Below are 15,656 nucleotides of genomic sequence, written 5' to 3'. Positions count from 1 at the left end.
AGATTTAAACGTGCCAAACAGGTGATTAACCAGTACCTCTTATGTTTAATACATAACTAATCCGGAATAGAAAGTAGTTGGTGAGAGAGGATGAGATGAAGAAGGTTTTAAAACTACAGCACAACACAACTAATATCATACTCAATAGTGAAAAGCTGAAAGCTCTTCCTCTACAATCATAAACAAGTCAAAGATGTTCACTAGGCACTAGTCAAAGCAACAAGTTAAGAAAAAGAAATAAAAGGAATCTAGATCAGAAAGGAAGAAGAGAAACTCTCATTATTTGTAGGTGACATGATATTATACATATAAAATCCTAAAGAATCTACTAAAAAACTACTAGAACAAATAAATGACTTCAATAAAGCTGTCAGATACAAAATCAGTATACAGAAGACATCACATTTCTATACACGAATGACAAACAGAATGACAAATGAAGAAAACAATCTGATTTACAAGTGTATCAAAGGCATAAAATAAATAGGAATAAATTTAACCAAAGAAGTGTACTCTGAGAACTATAAGATATTGGAAAAAAAAAAAAAGGAAAGAAATGGGAGATACAAATAAACAGAAGAATATTATATTAGCAGATTAGAATAATGAATATTGTTTAAAATGTCCATATTAACTAAAGCAATATATAAATTCAATGCAATCCCTATTAAAATACCAATGGCATTCTTCTCAGAACTAGAACAACTAAATCTAGAATTTATATGGAACCACAAAAGACCCTGAATACCCTAAGAATATTTGAGAAAGAACAAAATGGAAGGTATCAAGCTGTATTCCAAAGCTATAATAATAAAACAATATAATACTGGCAAATAATATATATATATATATTACACACACACACACACACACACACACACACACACACACACACACATATATATATATTGTCTATCTCGCAGCCGGTGTGGCTTAGTGATTGAGCATCCACCTAGGAACCAGGAGGTCATGGTTCAATTTTTGGTTTAGGGCTCAATCCCCAGTTTAGGTCATGCAGGAGGCAGCCAATCAATGATTCTGTCTCATCATTGATGTTTCTATATCTCTCTCCCTCTATCTTTCTCTCTGAAATCAATAATTTATTTAAAAAAAAAACACACAGATATATAGATCAATGGAATAGACAGCCCATGTATAAATTCCTGCTTATAAGGTTAATTAACCTATGACAATATAGGCAAGAATATAAAATGGGATAAAGGCAGTCTCTTTAATAAATGTTGTAAAAACTAGACAAATGAATGAAATTGAACCAATTTCTTACACAGTATAAAAAAATAAACAAAGTAGATCAAAGACAAATATAAGACCTGAAACCATGAAATTGCTAGAAGAAAATACAGACAGTAACTTCTTTAATCTTATGCTTAGCAATATCTTTTGGGGTATGTCTCCTCAGGCAAGGGTAACACAAGAAAAAATAAACAAACGGGACTATATCAAACTAAAATGCTTTGCACAGTGAAGATTGAAATAATCAATAAAATGAAAAGATCTATTACATAGGAGAAGATACTTCCAATGACACATCTGGTAAGGGGTTAATATCCAAAACATATTAGAAACACAGATAACAATATCAAAACCCCAGAAACAACTCAATTAAAAAATGGTCAGAAGACTTAAACACAGATGAAAAGATGCTCAACATCACCAATCATCAGGGAAATGCAAATTTAAACCACAATGAGACAGCACCTCACACCTGTCAGAATAGCTATTATCAATATATCAACAAACAATTGCTAGCCAGGATGAAGAGAAAAGGGAACCCTAGCGCACCACAGGTGGGAACACAGACTGATGCAGCCACTGTGAAAAACAGTATGGAGATTTCTCAATAAGCTAAAACTAGATCTGCCATACAACCCAGAAATCCAATTCCGGTATTTAACGGAAGAAAAAAACAAAACAAAACATTAACTTGAAGATATATATATATCCAATATTCATTACAGCATTATTTACCATAGCCAAGATATGGACGCAATCCAAGTACCCATCAATAGATGAATGGATAGATATACACAATGGAATATCACTAAGCTATAAAAAGAATGAAATCTTGCCATTTGTGACAACATGGACAGATCTAGAGGCTATTATGCTAAGTTCAAGAAGTCAGATGCGAAAGACAAACACTATTATTTTACTTTTACGTGGAATCTAAAAAAAAAAAAAAAGTGATTAAAACAAAACAGAAACAGACCCATAGATATACAGAATAAGCTGATGGTTGCCAAAGGGGAGTGGAGACAGGGAAAAAAATAAAAGTAACTTTTAAATCCGGCAAACTACCCCACCACCACCACTCCGAAACCCTACAGTACAGTAGATCCCACCAGTTGCTCGTCCAGTCTCCATCACCACCTCCTTCCTCAGCAGCAGGATCCAAACTCTGCTGGGCAGTGACATGCTCAGTGACAATACTTGCCATTTCTGCTCTCTGTTCATGGGAGGAGCCCTCAGCCAGGGTCTGGCCAATGAGATGCGGATGGGAAGGCAAAGGAAGGGCGTCCTTCTAAAGTAAGAGAGCACATGGGGAAGATGGAGCTCATTTTACAGAAGGCGAACTCGGGAAAGAAGGAATGTCTTTGTCCTTTGCTCTTTCACCTTCTTCCTGTTCCTCTAATGTCAAAGGTCCCACAGCCACTGAGACCCCGAGAACAAAGCCCTGTGGGAAAGATGGTGGACTGACAGCGACAAGAAGCCCCACTGTGGAGGGGTGCCTGGGCCAGAGGCTCCCGCCTCCGAGGGCCCACTTCTAGACTCAGTCTTAGTCCACAAAAATAACCTCTCCTCCAATTGGATTAGGCTGGGGGTCACAGCTGTGGCCCATGGACCAAACCTGGTGCCTGTTTATGTCAAGTTTTATTGGAACAGAGCCACGCCTGCTGATTTAAGCATTTTCTATGGCTGTTTCATGCTAACAACTGCAGAGTTGGGTTGTGACAGACGGTACAGCCTGCATTACTGTCAGGCTATTTACAAAAAAGTCTGCCAACCCTGGATTAATTCCCCACAGACAGGTTTATGTTCCATGCACCCAATTCAATCGGAACTGAAATACAGCCAGTCATGGAAAACTCCCAGTAAGGGAAAAGGAAAAAGTGCTCGCATTCCATACTCAATGGATGGTCAATAAATGTGTATGTCAAGTCCTCCTTTTTAGTTTGATATAGTCCCGTTTGTTTATTTTTTCCTTGCCTGAGGAGACATACCCCAAGTCCTGTGTGCCAGATCCTTTGTGACCTGCTAAATCCAGAGAAATGAGGATTACCCCTGACCTTTCGGGAGCTTGAAACCTTTGTGTAGTTGCTGCTTCAGAAACAATCACTGCAGTTGTACGTGCTGGGGGCAGGACACTGTGCAGACGTGGGGGCCTACCATGAACTGAAAGAGCAAGAGGAATAATCCCTGGAAAGTGCCGGGTACTTGTTTCTACAGGAAGTTGCTCCACCCAGCTTCTAGTCAAATTAAAGGGACATTTTCCAAAATACATGAATTCAAAAGGCCCATGGAATATCCTATATAATAAAGATGTAATATGCAAATTAATCCCCAAGCCCTCACAAGATGGCTGCCTACGATCAGGCCGGCAAGGGGGTTAGTGAGGGACAACCAGACGACTGAACAGCAGGCTGAAAGGGGTGACCAGGCCAGGAGGGAGGCTGTGAGGGGCGACCAGGCTGGCAGGGAGGGGGCAGTTGGAGGAAACCTGGCTGGCAAGGGAGGGCAGTTAGGGCAACCAGGCCAGCAGGGAGTGGCAGTTAGGGGTGACCAGACAGGCAGGCAGGTGAGCGATTAGGAGCCAGCGGTCCAGGATTGTGAGAGGGATATCCTGGATTGGAGAGTGTGCAGGCTGGACTGAGGGGAGAACCCCTCTGGTTTATGATAAGTGGCCAACAAATACAATTCTAGAATGCAGTCAAGTGAGGAGGAGAAATGCAAGACCCATGAAATCCTAACACCAGGATGGAGAGCCACCAATGGCCTTTGGAGGCATTAGTTCAGTCCTCTAGTCCTCATAACTCAGAAAAGACTGTCGCAGCGAGGTGTTGTGATTGGTTCTCTATTTGCTTTGGCACCTGCCTTTCGTGCCTCTTTGTTTGGTTTGCTGAACACTGGATTAGAGTGCAGGGAGGTCCCCATGTTCTCAGCAGCAGCCTTCCCCTCTGCTCTCCAGGACAAAACTGTCCTCCGAGCAGCTCCCACGCCGCTAGACGGACACCCCGCAGCAACCGCTGAGCCCTTTATTAGGCCCTCTGAACAACATAAAAACAACTAACATTTTATCCACCGGCTCTTCCCTATTGCTTTCACATTCATTCATTGTTGTGTTTTATTTTCATAGCAACCTTTTTAAACTGGGTCCCCAATATGTTCCTCACCAGAGGAGGAAAGAGAAGCTCAGAGAGTTGCTAGCACAATGTCACACGGGGAGGCAGCGCTGAATGGGGTGAAGACCCAGTTCCTCTGATCCGAGAGACCTCGCAGGCACCACTCACCCGCCCGCAGCTTTGGGCAGGAGCTCTCTACTCCCCGAGTCCCAGTCCGACCGCAGGAGTGCAGAGGTGGCAGGCAAGAAAGCAGAGGAAGAGCAACAACACACTGCGTCCTGCTCTCTCAGGAAATGTCCGGGCTGCTTCTCTTGGTCTAACAACACTATAAGCCACATCCATAGCTCTGTTCCCGGGCCTGCCACAAGTACCAAAGAGAAATCTGTTGGGAGGCAAAGAAGGGGTAATTCTGGTTCCTTGAAGTCAAAGAAGTCCCTAGAGCTGAATGACAGAGGGGCCTTGGGTTCCAGAGTCCGGGGGGGGGGGGGGGCGCCCTGCGGCAAACCCACTGTTCGCGTGACCCTCACTGCCCACACTCATCCTTCAGCTCATTGTCAGTCCTGGGGAAGCAACTAGAAGGTTCTCCTCTAGGAAAAACCAGCCACACGTGAGAAGAGACACCTAAGGAGCTGGCTGACATACGAATACTGTCTCTTTTCTCAAAGAGGCACAGAGGGAACTAAGGGCTCTGCAGGAACAAGCAGGCTGGCCCCAGCCTGGCCGGGGCCTGGGGTGTGGCCAGTTCAGGGAGAGTGACAGCAGCAAGCAGGAGCCTGGAGCTCCAGCCCCCAAAGCAGGGTAAAGTACAAAGGAACTGAGAACATGGTGACAAACACATGCAAATAGAGCTCAGCAGAGTCACGTAGGAGGAAGGGAGTGAAAAATGAAGGTTACATCTCAGGCATCAAAAGGCAGGAGCGCATGTCACACTTGGGAGACAGGTGAGGGCACCCCAAGTTGAGAACCAGCTCCAAAGTACAGAGGTCGTGTGGTGGGATGACTGGACCTACAACGAGGCGCAGAGCATGGGAGGGTCTGAACCCCACCAAACGGTGGGTTCATTTTTACCCTCAGGAAGAATCCCTTAAGCCACATGTGTCAAACACAAGGCCCGCGGGCCAAATCCGTCCTGCCAGGCCTTGCAATGTGGCCCGCACCGCGCTGTCTTCACTGCACTCCGCTGCGTTTCCATCACAATGACAGTTTATGACTGTTCAGTAAACCATTCGGCCCGCGATTTAGGCTGGATTTTAGATTTTGGCCCCTTCTCTGATTGAGTTCGACACCCCTACTGAAGTACCGATGCAGGGCCAGTGGGGAGGGTGCCTAGAAATGGGACTCCCGTGGGGAAGGGCAGCAAGCGCCCATGCCCACAGCCACAGCCACAGCCACAGCCACATTAAAAGACAGGGACTTTTAGTGCTCACGGCAAATCAAATCTTCCCTCCGGTCACAGAAATCCAAGGTCAAGATTGAATGTAACCTGAATCTCCATTGATAGATCACATCAGAAGTAGTATTTTGAGAAAATCACCTGACTCATGCTATCATGCTGATTATACATCGAATATGTGAAAACATTAACTATTTGAAGTAAATGTTGAAAAGATACCATACAGCACATGAGTCTGTTTGTATTACCTATCAATACTCCATGAGCCAGACATGGCCCGGGGCTCCCCTGTCCTCAGAGAGGTCCTCCTTCCATAAATGTATGAGAGAAAGAGAGTCAACATTAGACAATCTTAGAGAAGGTTAAAGGAGTTTACAGAAGATCCATGTGGAGGAGAATCCAAAAGGAAAACCAACTCTGGCTTGTTTGGCTCAGTGGATAGAGCATCAGCTGTAGACTGAAGGGTCTTGGGTTCGAGTCTGGCCAACGGCACGTCCCTGAGCTGCGGAATCCATCCCCAGTTGGGAATGTGCAAGAGGTAGCCGATCAATGTTTCTCATCATTGATGTGTCCATCTCTCTCCCTCTCCCTTCCTCCTGAAATCTATACAAATGCATTTTTTAAAAGTAAAACCTAAGATGAGACCAATGTCTCAATGCTCTCAGACCATCAAAAGCGAGGTCCCAGGAAGAGGATAGCGCGGTAGCCAGGGGGCTGCGTGGTGACTGGGCACAGGATGAGAACACGGTGAGTTGGCGCAGAATTGCGCTCCTGATGTGCTACATGCGATGTGCGGGAGGAATCAACTATTGTATGCGGAAGGACAAGGTCACGCAGCTAAAAGCGAGAGCAGAGATGCCATTTGCAAGAGAGACAATAGGTCAGGGCGTGGGGCGCTGCTGTGTAAGACAAAAGCAGTGAAACCTGGCAAATATTGCTACTTGTGCAGACAGGGTAGCAGATTGCTTAAAAATGCCAGCAGCTTAATAATTCTGAAATTATCTCAGCTTCAGAATTGCCATTAGCTAGATGAAGGAGGCAGAAAATAACTCTGAGAGTCAGGCAGTCGCATGAAGGACAGGAACGCGGAGTCCGGCTGTGGAGCGGGAGGACTGTGCTGGGGCCGCCGGGCAGGTGGCAGCGCCCTCACCAAACCAGGAGCCCGGGAGCTCAGAGGGCTCTTCACCCGGCCATGCCAGGGCGGCACAGCTCGGAAATGCTTTCCACCGTCACCCTGAGCAAGTCACCAGGCACAGCCAGTGAGGTTTCCTGGAGACACGAGGGGCCACCCTCTGGCCCAGTGAGGGTGGCAGATTGCAGGGAATAAAGATGACTCTCAGCACCCTCGGCTCCGCTCCTGCTCCTGCCTGCTCAGCAGCAGGCCAGGAAAATGCCAGTCAACACACCACACCCCCGAGGCAGTCACCACTGGTGGCTGTCAGCCGGGGACGCCTGGTAAGTGAGGTCCACCGGTGTCCACCTTCCCGCCAGGATTACCTAACCCCTCCGCCCGAGAGAACCAAGAGAGCTTCCTGTGCCCGGGAAAGAGCCGCCATGGAATCCAGGCTCTCCCTGTCGCCATCCCGCATCACCGCCCCCATGACCTGCCAGCAGCCCCGGCTCCTCCGCAGTGAGCAAGCAGCTGGAAGGCGCCGAACAGAGAGGGGAACCAGCCCCAGCATCAGGATCTGGGAGGAGCCCGGCGCCCACCCTCACAGCAACGTTTGTTTCCTTTAATGACACATGATGCCGCCCGCCAGCTCCAAGGGCGCACACACAACATGGTCCCAGGAAAGCCAGGACACGGTCAGCTTGGAAGCCACCCACAAAGATGGCACCCAAAGACGAGCTTCTAGTGCTGGAGTTCTGTGTCATGTTGGAGACTGGTTTCGGAAGCAGCAGCTGACCCCAGTCCCAAACTGCCGGAAACAAAGTGCCCCCCTAAAAGCAACAGCGCAGCCCCGTGGGCAGAAAAGAGAAACTGCAGAACCGGGTGTGACATCATCACCCAGGCCAGGTTAGTGCAATGCCGCCCGAACAAGTGCTTTCCCAATGTCAGGTCCAAGAACACGGCCGTGAGGCTCCATCCCAAGCAGCTCCATCGATTCAGTTTTACTGCTAGTCTCCCCCAGTTCCAAGCACCTCACTATAAACATTTACAAATTTCATCTCAGCCTTAGTACTAAACAATACTCATTAAGAGTCTCGCCAAAGTGCAACATGTAAGTAAATCAAACCTTTGATGCTCTATTTGCAAATTTCATGGGCCACTAGGGATAATTAAAAGGGCAATTATATAAAGTTGGTACAGTTTTGAGAAACAAATGACATTTTCTGCTTTAAAGCACTTGATAATTTGATATTTTGCTATTAGAGCCATCATGTGCACTTTTATAGACGGGCAGCGAAATAAACAATAAATGTTCCTTAACAGCCTCTAATGATTGTTTTTGCCCACTGATATCACTCACCATTCCAGTCCATCAATCATATGCTAAGAGATTAAGGTAAAGATAATGAAGAAGCAGTAGAACCCATTAAACCAGAAGAGAAAAAAGTGAGGCTGAGAGCGCTGGTTTCTTCTGTGCTTTCCTCAGATGCCCCGCAATGTCGGGGAGGCGGCAGCTGCAATGTGGGTCCCTGTGTTTAAGCACCGCTCTGAAGCCAGCAAAGTGCATTACAGTTCATGAAAAATACAGCGGAGAAACTGCTAGTGGCAGAAGCATTTAACTTCCTTGTTAGCAGCCTCCCCGAGTGGCACTTTCCACCGGCACGTTGTTTATTATGTTCCGTGCCAGGCAAAACTGATTAAATAGGGCTCTTAAGAATCAAAGCGTTATAAATTCATGGAAATACAGCAAGCAATAAATTCCATGGAATTAAAAGCTTACCAGTGCTATTAGCATTTCGGGGTGTTTGAATTGTTAATACTGATGTGCAAAAATGATGTGCCTCTAAGACAAGGCAGGCGAAGGCAAAGCAGGCGAGTAGCTCGGAACATTTTTTTGTATCAAAGAGGCACTGGGACTCGGCTGTTGCTGCAGCCACAGGAAAGGAGGGGGGGGGGGAATTATCTCCAAAATGCTCCTCCGCCCTAAAGTCAATCCCACCCCAGAAGAGAGAAGGCACCAAATAAAGGTTTACATGCAGAGGAAAACAAGCGTAAAAATATTATGCAAAGGATTTATGCTGTGAATGAATAGACATTTTTTCTTACCAACTAAGAGGGATAAACGTTTTATCTTGTTACCTGGTCTTACAGGGGTGGCCCCGCATGTAACTGCGCTAACTTCACCCTGGACCAGACCCTGAAAGTTAGTAAGGTTGGGCGCACTGGGGAGTGGGTGCCCCTGGATAGCCATTCCTCACCTTTGGCTCTTTCTGGGGAGAGGGGTATGCAAGTGTTATTCTGAAGTGGCAGGGGTGAAGAAATCAATGATTATGCCACTAGACAAGTCAGAGACATGAAGTAGTAATTCTCTTCACCCACCTACTCCTTTCCAACTGAAATGTATCTGAGGGTCTTTGCCGGGTAGATACAAATGTAGGAGAGAAAGAAAAATTAAAGAATGCTTCTTAAGACTAAGATATTTTAGGAAAAAGGTGTGGGAAGGTATGTCACTTCTGAAAAGAAATCATTACTGGCCCCGCTGGTGTGGCTCAGTCAGCTGTGCATCATCCTGGGCACCAAAAGGCCACAGTTTGAGTCCTGGTCAGGGCACATGCCCTGATGGGGTGCATGCAGGAGCAAGTGATCACTGTTTCTCTCTCTACCCCTCCTTTCCACTCTAAAATCAATAAAAACATTAAAAAGGTAATAATTACTGCCTATAAATACAGTGTGATCACTTAAAAACAATTTAAGAGGAAATGCACTCTTAAATCTGGAATTTCCAAATTCAGAAAAAAAAGGCAATCCAAAACTCAATCCAGGAAGATATCCAAAATATGTATTCATTCCAAAGTTGCCCAAAATGCGCCCTTTTCTAACAAATCAAGAAAACCTCGTTCCTTTGCCCAGAGAAGCACAGAGTGGAACCTCCTGACGGAGCACTGGTGCAGGGGTGATCCTGAGGCCGGGCTCCACGTGTGGAGGTATCTTCTGTACCACGGAAGCTCCTGCTGCGCCCCAGGGAGGCAGAGCCTGCTCACGTACAAACACAGGCAGATGGCGAAGAGGAGCTCACAGCAGCCGGCACCCAGGAACGTGCTTCCAGGGCATGGTTTCAGGAGCGCCATTTCCTGGTGTCTGAACTGCTAACACCGCCGTTCAAAACGGTCCTGCCTCTAAGACAAGACCTACTATGTGTAGAACATCGAAAGGGAAGAGGAATGAATATAAGACACTGTTCTGGCACTAAAAAAGCTAAAGAGTCTCACAAACACATATTATATATTCTAAATCAGGAATTAAAAGAGCCTTAAAAGACAGGTTCTATACCCATTGGGATTTTAGAGTGACTTTAAGATAAGGCACACACCTAAAAATAACCCATGAACAAGGCAGTGTTATATCTGTCAACATTCCAACGCTCTATACACATAGAAGAATGCTTTTTTGTGCATGCAATACTCTCTGATTTTAGGAGAATGAAGAATAAAACCTGGATAAATAGATCACTGGGGAAATTTTTAAAAACAATGAAATGAAAAATATAATAGTATGGGCAAGCTGCTTTTGGCAGTGGCCTCTGCATTATGGGCGCTAAGCCAGAGTGTCCATAAGAGGCCATAGGTTCAACAGCTGTGAGCAAACCCAACATGGCCCTTGTCTCAGTGCTTCTCAGTCTGTGGTGGGCAGTCTGGGGGGGGGGGCAGTAGCAGAAGGTGGTCACACAACAGTAGAGAAAACCTGGAGGTGTCCAGGCCTGTGTCCAACACTTACACCCCAACGTCTTCTCTCGCCTCCTCACAGAGTCTCCAGTGCCCCGCTCCCCTCCAACCTAGAAATTCCCATCTCAGCCCTGTGTTCCCACTGACCAACAGCCCTGTAAAGTCAGCCAACAGAAGGCTGCCCTTCGGCCAGCTTTCTACGGTGCGTTTCTGGACTCGCCGCTGCTCACACTGTGTCCTCCGGCGTTACGCTGTCCAGAGTTGCTGGCGAGCGCACTGTTAGCTGGGGCCTGTTTGGGGCCAAGGTCTCTGGCTTGGCAGACACAGCACCTGCAGAAAGGAGCCCCCTCCCCCCACACCTCTCCGGAGTGGGGTCTCCGCCCTCCTCACCAAGTGCAAATACGGACCAAGGAGAGGCCTCACTGCACGGTACACTCGCAGCCTCTCGCATGCCATCCTCCCCCCGGTACAACGGGCAGGTGGGCAGGTGCACTTCCTCTGGTTTCAGAAGAGCCAGGTTCAGACTGGTGGGAGGGATAAAAAACTGCGACCGGCCATGTGCTCAGCTCAGATCCAGGAATTCCATGCCTGCAGCCAGGTGCTGGGAAGGAGCAGGCCCGGGGAATGAGTGCTCTCACTACCACCATTGCAACAGAACTGGACTGCAACCTCCAGGCCAGGCCCAGGCTGTCCTCTCCTCCTTACCCTCAGCCATAGATGGAGCTGCTTTTCTCCCTCCTCTCAGCGCCTTACCTTTCTCAGGTTCAAGACCACTGTATTGTATTTCCAGCACAAAAAATGGCTGATATTTTCATTCTATGCCCACCCCCTCCAGTCTTCCTTGAACACAGCCCTATATTATAATATAGCTGACTCCATTATTTCAGTACCTGGGAACCAAGTTTCTGATGACAAAGTCTGTCCTTGGAAAGGCAACCCCTTTGCTAATGGGGGGCCATTGCTTGAAAATAGGGCACTAATTGTGCAGCTCAGACAATGAGCAAAAAGAAAGAAAGAAAAAAAAAAAAGAACTAGGAAAGGGAGATAAGTAAATAATGATACAAAGTAATGAATGCACCTGCCAAATGTATGCAAAGAAACAGTGGAATGGAGCTGCCTGGGATGGTGGATGGGGGGAGGGGACACAAGATGCGAAGAGGATGGTGCAGGGCGGCTGTGAAAGCTGATGGGGATGGAAACCGCTCCCTGTGCTCTTCTCCGGGGGGAGGCCGTCCCTGCTCCTCTGGCCCGGCTACAGGGAGGAGTCTGTCCCCACTGCCAGTTCTCTGAGTACCCTCCCGCCAAGATCTGGGAAGAGATGAGCCCTCTCTAGAATCCTCGCAGCTTAATAATTCATGCCTAAAAGGGTTTCTATATTAGTTTTTCTGCCTCCTAACATCCTGTGACCTCCCCAAGATCCACAGAATACTTTATTCATCTTGGTGTTCTCAGGCCTATAGACCTCAGCATACAGTAGGAGTTTGGGGTTTGTCACCTTTAACTGAATTACAAACAGAAATAGAAGACAGAGAAGAGTGAAAGCTGACCCTCAGGGTCCCCCAAGAAGCACGTGGCCAAGGCAAGCCTGAAAGCACATGTGTGAGGGTCTGCCCTCTCAGAGCTGAGGAGTGGCACGTTAGAGCTCTAGAGCCACTTGCACCAAGAAGGTGCCCGCTGGGCACCAGAGAAGGAGGCAGAGGGAGAAATGTTAGGATGGGCTTTAGGGCTTAGATCCTGTCCAGCCAGGCCTACCCCTGACCTATTCAGTCTCTTTTTGCTTAAACCAGTACAGGCGGCAACTAAAACCATGTATTTGGTGACACACAGACCATGGAAGCCTATTAATAGGGAGTCCATCAATAAACCATGTTCTAGGTGACACACAGACCGTGGAAGTCCATCAATTAACCATGTTCTAGATGACATACAGACCATGGAAGACCATCAATAAACCATGTTCTAGATGACACACAGACCATGGAAGACCATCAATAACACATGTTCTAGATGACACACAGACCGTGGAAGTCCATCAATAACACATGTTCTAGGTGACACACAGACCATGGAAGACCATCAATAACACATGTTCTAGATGACATACAGACCATGGAAGACCATCAATAACACATGTTCTAGGTGACACACAGACCGTGGAAGTCCATCAATAAACCATGTTCTAGGTGACACACAGACCGTGGAAGTCCATCAATAACATATGTTCTAGGTGACACACAGACTGTGGAAGTCCATCAATAAACCATGTTCTAGATGACACACAGAACGTGGAAGTCCATCAATTAACCATGTTCTAGGTGACACACAGACCGTGGAAGTCCATCAATAACACATGTTCTAGATGACACACAGACCATGGAAGACCATCAATAACACATGTTCTAGATGACATACAGACCATGGAAGACCATCAATAAACCATGTTCTAGGTGACACACAGACCGTGGAAGTCCATCAATAACACATGTTCTAGGTGACACACAGACCATGGAAGACCATCAATAACACATGTTCTAGATGACATACAGACCATGGAAGACCATCAATAACACATGTTCTAGGTGACACACAGACCGTGGAAGTCCATCAATAAACCATGTTCTAGGTGACACACAGACCATGGAAGTCCATCAATAACATATGTTCTAGGTGACACACAGACCGTGGAAGTCCATCAATAAACCATGTTCTAGATGACACACATGTTCTAGGTGACACACAGACCGTGGAAGTCCATCAATAACACATGTTCTAGGTGACACACAGACCGTGGAAGTCCATCAATAACATATGTTCTAGGTGACACACAGAACGTGGAAGTCCATCAATAACATATGTTCTAGGTGACACACAGAACGTGGAAGTCCATCAATAAACCATGTTCTAGATGACACACATGTTCTAGGTGACACACAGACCATGGAAGTCCATCAATAACACATGTTCTAGGTGACACACAGACTGTGGAAGTCCATCAATAAACCATGTTCTAGATGACACAGACCATGGAAGTCCATCAATAAACCATGTTCTAGATGACATACAGACCATGGAAGTCCATCAATAACACATGTTCTAGGTGACACAGACCGTGGAAGACCATCAATAACACATGTTCTAGATGACACACAGACTGTGGAAGTCCATCAATAACACATGTTCTAGATGACACATAGAACGTGGAAGTCCATCAATAAACCATGTTCTAGATGACACACAGAACGTGGAAGTCCATCAATAAACCATGTTCTAGGTGACACACAGACTGTGGAAGTCCATCAATAAACCATGTTCTAGGTGACACACAGACCGTGGAAGTCCATCAATAACACATGTTCTAGGTGACACACAGACTGTGGAAGTCCATCAATAAATGAGCATTGACAAGAGACAATTCACGAAAGTTGGCAGTCTGAAGCGAGAACATAGTTGATCTGTGCTAAATCAACTGTTTCTTATCACTGGGTTTTGAAATCAATCAGCTATCCAACCTGATTTCACATTTACTAAAAGCAAGGCTTTAAAAGAGAGATCACAAAAATCCAGTATCCAGTCTTTTTTAGCAGGCTTGCTGCCCTTGAGGTTTCCTCTTTGACACCTAGGAACAACTATGTCTAAAGGCTATTATCCTCACTCATAGCCCAACAGTGCACACAGGAAAGGCGGACATTAACTCCAACCCCAACAGCCAGCTTCCCTTCCCAGAGGCTCCTCTGGTAGCAGGGTCTGGTCTCTTTGCTAAAAACTTCTACATATACAATCATATGTGTTTTGTATGTACACTGGTTTCCCCTTGTCCTCCAGACAGACATTTAGAGGACTTCATTGCTTTTGCTCCCACAAACAATGCTGTAAGTTTCATCCCCGTACACACTACACTAGCTGATGAGTAAAAACCCCTGGAAGCTGATGGCTGCTACTACATTTGTGACCTGAGTCAACAATCTTACGGCTAAAATATAAATCCCATTACCTTTCACATGCACTTTAGCTGCACTTCCTTGTTTAAATTCAACATATCCTGAGGATATGTTGTTGGTGTTTTATTTTATTGATTCTATACAGAGAGGAAGGGAGAAAGAGAGAGCAATATGAATCAGCTGCCTCCTGCATGTGCCTGGACCAGGGATCGAACCTGCTACCTGGGTATATGCTCTGACTGAGAACCGAACCCATAACCTTTTGGTGTACAGGATGGCGCTCCAACAGACAACTCCCTGGGCTTTCCTGCTTACTGGCCTCTCTCTGGTGGGATCTGGTAATCAAATGCCCTTGAGGAATACTGCAAACAGAGGCACAACTCTGGGGTATCAGCTGATACCAGCTGCAGCAGAACCCAAACCACAGGCAAATATTCCCCTCACCCATTTAAAAATCAGTCAATTTTATTTATTTATTTATTTATTTATTTATTAAATATATTTTATTGATTTTTTTACAGAGAGGAAGGGAGAGAGATAGAGAGCTAGAAACATCGATGAGAGTCATGGATCAGCTGCCTCTTGCACACCCCCCACTGGGGATATGCCCGCAACCAAGGTACATGCCCTTGACCGGAATCGAACCTGGGACCCTTCAGTCCGCAGGCCAAGGCTCTATCAACTGAGCCAAACTGGTTTCAGCAAAATCAGTTAATTTTATAGACCTTTCAGGAAGTCATTTGGGCCTACATCTGACGGAACACACTTGTCTGCTGGGTATGTCTCACAACCAAAAAAACAGAAGCACACATGTCACTGTCCCTTCACAAAGAGGGAGAAATATTCTTCCTTCATCCAATCCTTCCTTAATGATATCTATTATCCAAGTTTTTAGTTATTTTACTTACAATTCTGAGATGCTTGAGATTTGGGACCAGCCTGAGAAATCTCAAAAATAGTCAACTGTGTTTCAGAATTTTTGAGTAAGCTAGAGTCTTTCATCCTTTTAGTTGATTTGAAAGATGGATGAACCCATAGAAGACTACCTATATTAGTCTAAGGTAAAGGTGATAGACTAACATGTGGCTTAGACACAAACTAATACTTTACTAATCTAGAGATTATGCTAAC

General features: G+C 46.0%; 1 protein-coding gene across 13 annotated transcripts in view; it reads right to left on the bottom strand.

Moving 5' to 3' along the window:
* FOXP1 (forkhead box P1) overlaps positions 1 to 15,656 on the bottom strand; it is a 525,702-nt gene that overhangs the window by 259,197 nt on the left and 250,849 nt on the right. The window lies entirely within an intron of this gene.

The sequence above is a fragment of the Pipistrellus kuhlii genome, unplaced genomic scaffold (assembly GCF_014108245.1).
Source record: "Pipistrellus kuhlii isolate mPipKuh1 unplaced genomic scaffold, mPipKuh1.p scaffold_m20_p_11, whole genome shotgun sequence".
NCBI lineage: Eukaryota > Metazoa > Chordata > Mammalia > Chiroptera > Vespertilionidae > Pipistrellus > Pipistrellus kuhlii.
This window is presented reverse-complemented; position numbering and strand designations above follow the sequence as displayed.